We start from the raw sequence: 5,659 nt of genomic DNA, 5'->3' as shown, positions 1-5,659 counted from the left end.
GGCTGCTACTGAAAAGAAAGAGGAGAAGAAATAAGATGTATTCTAATTCACTACTCGTTCAGTATATGTTTTTATATTTTATTGTTATTTTCTCAAAGATAAAAGAAAAATAAAATGAAAAATAATAATATGTTTTGTCTTAATTTTTCAAAGAAAGATATTGTTTAAATTCAAATATACATAATTTAATATAAAGTCGTTAAAAAAAACCAAAATGAACCAAAACTTGATTTTGGTTCATTTTCATTCATTCACAAGAAAGTCCAAATTATTTGGCAGGTAAAATGGGAAAGGAAGAACAACTCTTTTTGCGGTCGACAAAAACGAACCACAAACTCACCTTTTTTATCAGATGGATGAAGGTTAGCATTCACAAAGACCTTAAACAATTCCAGCCAAAAGTAATTAAGAAATTTTTTTCAATTTTTAAATAATGTCTATTTAATAATAACATAATAATTAATTATAATACAATGAAATGATTAAAAATTGCAACATATTGAAGTAAATCAACAATACCAGTTAAAAGGGTCTCTTTTAACACAATCAATAAATACACATCTATTTTTCGTAAAGTAGAATGCGAAATTGTTTTTTAATATTGAAAGTTATTTAAATTAAATTATGTTTTAATTCCACAAACAATTTAAATTCAAGAATATATTTTTAAATGAAGGACAAACCAGTTATCTATTTGTTGTACCACAAATATACATTATTGACTGTAGTTATTTTATAATAAAATTATTATAACAACTAGAATTGTCTTTTTTATAAAATAGAAATAGGAAAAAAAGTATTTATAAATTTTTTCAGTTTGTTTTTGATTGGTATTTTCATAATGTGTATAGTTTAAATAGTATTAGAATAATTAAAAATATTGTTGTCAAAAACAAAGGTTGGGTATAAAAACTAAAAAATTTGTCATCTAATCGCCACAATGATGAAAAAGTTGAATGATAATCATGATTTTTCGATACTTTTCTGAGTGGCCTACAACCATCAAATACATAATTAATTGCTTCTTGATTAATTTTTGGTTTCTGTTTTAAAAACAAAGAATGATAATAATAATCATTAAATTTGATACATGTAAACATTTCATTATCATTGATAAATTGTTTAAATAGACAAATTTTTCATTGAAAACTTGATTTGTCTACTTTTCAAAATATTTCATTTAAAAAACAAAAACAAAAAAATATAATTAAAGTCATTCTTTAAACCGTGCAACTTTGACGTGTCAGTGCAACTTTGTTTATAGTATAATTATAATAAAACAATTATATGTTTTTATAAACATAACAAGAAAACACAAACAAATTTCTTTAAAACTCTTACTCTAATTAATATACTATAACTAAACTATAACTAAAGTTGCACAATTTTTCTCAATTAGTTTTTTGGGTTGCACCATTCAACAGTCTCGTGTTTACCGTAATTTTTGCAGGGAAAAAGTCATTGAATCACACGAATTGGCTTTTCCCATTATTTTTTATAAACGAGATGTTTATCATTTGCTCCATCCACAATCGATATACAACGCCTTTTTATTCGTTCTGTACGACAATTGGAATTCTGGAATTTTAATGTTTTTTATTAGAACAAGCAGTTGAACTTATCATTCAAATATCGAGTTATATTTTATGTTGATTTATAACCTAATTCCATTTTTGTTATTGTTTTTGTTATTGTTGAAAAATAGAGTTTCACCTTTGTTATAATTTATAAATAGGGATGAAGTAAAATCCATTTTACCTGTTTACCAAAAAAGAGAAAAAATTGGTAAAATATTTCTCCAATTTACGATCTTAAAGATCCCTATATTTTAAAAAACATTTTTATTAAAAATCAAAAAAGTAATAACATTTTGCATTATCATCAATTGTAATTTAATTTTATAGTTTTTCGATTTTTGTCAACATTTAATTATTATTGCAATAGTAGTATATAAATTGTGTAGATTTAGGGGGCACCCCATTTTATCTATATTTTATAATACTTTAATTAAATCGCGAGGGGACGTGTTTTCAAAATTTCCCAAAATATCAACATCTTTGATGTCTCTAGAATCTCACATTCGTTTCGATTCTTCGGAGATGCAGTCTCCTTTAGGAACCTTTGGTCCGTTCGGTGTAAATTTATATATAGTAAATTTGTATTAATGTAATTTTATAGTAAATTTATATTAATGTAATTTTTTATTTTCCTTAAAATGACGGAACAGTATATGAATGAAGCGTTTAGGAAGTATATCGAGCTTTGTCCTTTAAAATTATTATATAATTAAAATACAGATGAAGATATAGATGATTCTGAAAATATTAGTGAACTTGAAAGTGAACATGTAAGTGAATCTAGTGATGATGAATCAAGTGAGCAAAGCATCTACACATCCAAAGGATGTGGAGTCCTCTTCTGCGATGTATTCTTGCCGAAGGCTGAAGACGTAAATGATTATGTTTATTATAATGAAGACGATAATAAAGTTGTAGCTAACTTAGATTGTGATTCTTCTAAATTTAAAACAAGAATTAATAAATTTAAAGAATACTTTAATCAGTTTATTAGAAATAATAATATAAAAGATATAATTGTAAAATATTATGTTAGTCCTGATGTTATTCAAAAAAATTATGAAATATCGATGTGTTTAAATAGTAAAGATAATTATCAAAAATTTCAAAACTTTTTTGATCATGGTTATTGTAAAGGAAAAGATGGTAGAATATTTTTAATTAATGAAATTACACTTCAGTAATTTAATAGATATTTACTGTTATTTAACCTAAATGTATTTTTTCGTACGAACTGTAGTTATAAGGTTTTCATAAATTGTAAAAACAAAGTAATATATTTTACATCTTATCTGAAGACATCTATTGAGTATGTTATTTTTATAGTTATTATAATAATACATTAATATCACTTTATTAATAATACATTTAGTAATGTATAAATAATATATTTTTATTTTTATCTTAATATAAATGAGTACAGATAATACTTCTCAATCAAAGTCATTAAAAACATTTTTCAAAAATTTGTTATCTTCAGACATAACAAATCAAACTACAAAGACGGACCCATTAAAACAAATAGATACTTCTGAAATTATTAAAATAAGAGAAACGACATGTATGCGTAGCGGGAACAAAGATGCAACGCTAAGCGGGAGCAAAGTTCTAACACATAAAGGCATCTCCGATGCAACACCAAAAACAGTATTTGGTATGTCTTATTCTCCAAATGACGAAAGTGAAGATGAATATTATATTGACGATAAACTCACGCCGAATGCTGAAACTTTATCTGATATTACTTCTAAACATATTATTGCGTTACAGAAGATAATAAACAAATACAATTTAAAAGAATTAGATATGTATAAACAATGTAACAAGGAAATCAATAGATATATTAATAATAATCCAGAAGTTAACTCAATAAATACAAAAGATTTATATGCTACAATTTATATTAATGGTTGTGTATTTTGTAAAATTAAAGGTAAACAAACATTAATTAAGAAACAAGTTAGAATCACTAAAATGATCTTAATAATAAAGTCAAAAATATAGAGGGCGTAAAGCAAGAACAATTAGTATTATTACTTAATAAAATAGAAGAATTAGAAAACAATCAAAATAATATGAGAGATGGAATTATTAATAAGATGCTTCCGATATTAGAACATTACATTACTGTTAATAATTTAGATGTTAGTAAATTATTTGACGAGAAACTCACGTCTTAGGCTAAGAATTAATATTTACAAATAGATACTTTTATTTTTATAACAATTTTAGGTTCTGGTATATCGGTATCATAATCCGAGTTTACAGCTTTAATTATTTCATCATGATTTAATATTCTTGTTTCTAGAACGTTAATCAATTTGTTCAAAGCATATTTATCTGTTAAAGGATATGTTTTACTCCAACCTTCTTTAGTTTGGTAATTACATATTACATTTTCATTACTTTGTATAGTGTAAAGATAATCATTCAAATATTCTTTGAATCTTTCCATTCTTCTAATTGAAATTTTATATTCACACTCAAGATCGAAAAATAAGGATTTGTTATCTAAATCATATTTAACATAATCATCAACATCTTTATCATAATCAAGTTTATTAATTTGTTCCGTCATTTTAAGGAAAATAAAAAATTACATTAATATAAATTTACTATAAAATTACATTAATACAAATTTACTATATATAAATTTACACCGAACGGACCAAAGGTTCCTAAAGGAGACTGCATCTCCGAAGAATCGAAACGAATGTGAGATTCTAGAGACATCAAAGATGTTGATATTTTGGGAAATTTTGAAAACACGTCCCCTCGCGATTTAATTAAAGTATTATAAAATATAGATAAAATGGGGTGCCCCCTAAATCTACACAATTTATATACTACTCAGTTGATGTTTAAAAAATGAATAAAAAACAAAAAAGACCAAAAAAATCCAACAATAACCAATATCATTAAATTATTTTTTTTGAAAAAAACAAGACAAATGTTACTTTTGTTTTTTAATAAATATAAACATGTTTGATGAGAAAATATTTGTATTTCATTGGAAGCTGATACGTTAATATAAGTGAAAACAACATAAAAATAACAAAATTTTATTTTAGATTCGACAAACAAATTATATTACAATATGACACATAATTTAAAAACGATTGACATTTTTTGTTTATAATTATTGATTATCATTTACTATTATATATCATTTTAAAATTAACTACTATACTTATCAATTAATGTAATGAAAAGAAACGTAGAGTGCATGTAAGTGATATTTAATTTTTGTTTTTGTACTTATTTTAAATAAACATTATTTTCATATTATAAAAGAAATATTGTCTTTTAAAAATATGCGTTTTATGTCACATTTTTAAATAAATATTGCAATACAATGTTACTTGACATAATAAGTCATAAATTAAAGTTGTTGTTATTTTAAGAATATGTCTGATTGGTAAAATCGTAATAATATAATCATCGGTAATATATTTTTATTATCAAAAATATAACGATTTAAATTCATAATTATTATATTACATTTGTTTTGTTTTGAAATATAATGTCTCAAATTATAATAATAATATTGAAGAGCATTTTTCAAAACAAAATAAACAGATGGTTACAAATTATTGTTAGAGTTAATTAATCCAAAACACTTTCAGATGTTGTACAAATGATATTTCGATAATTGATGCTTATAATAATAAATTAAATTAATTATGAGCATTTCTCAATGTATTTTATATTATATTTTTTAATATATATCCTAGATTTTCAAATAATATGTTTTTGATTTGTACCTTTTTTATTAAATATAGTGTTGTTTTGTTTAAATATTTATTGAAACACGTTTTATGCAAATTGTTTTTTATTTATGATAAGTAAAAAATATTTACAATAAGATGAATATTGCCGATCATTGTGGTAATTGTAAGAAAAAATCATTTTGAATTTTTCATTTTTTTTCAAAATGCATAAATTGTTTTAACCAAAAACATTAAAATGATATTTATTAAATTATTCTTTATAAACAAAACCAAAATTCAAAACCTTAAATAATTCTATTTGGTGAAAAGGTTTCACCAAATAATTTACTAAAACATAAATTTTCAGTAAAA

This window comes from Entamoeba invadens (genome assembly GCF_000330505.1).
Source record: "Entamoeba invadens IP1 unplaced genomic scaffold scaff_1105074725591, whole genome shotgun sequence".
NCBI lineage: Eukaryota > Evosea > Mastigamoebida > Endamoebidae > Entamoeba > Entamoeba invadens.
Note: the sequence above shows the minus strand (reverse complement) of the source record.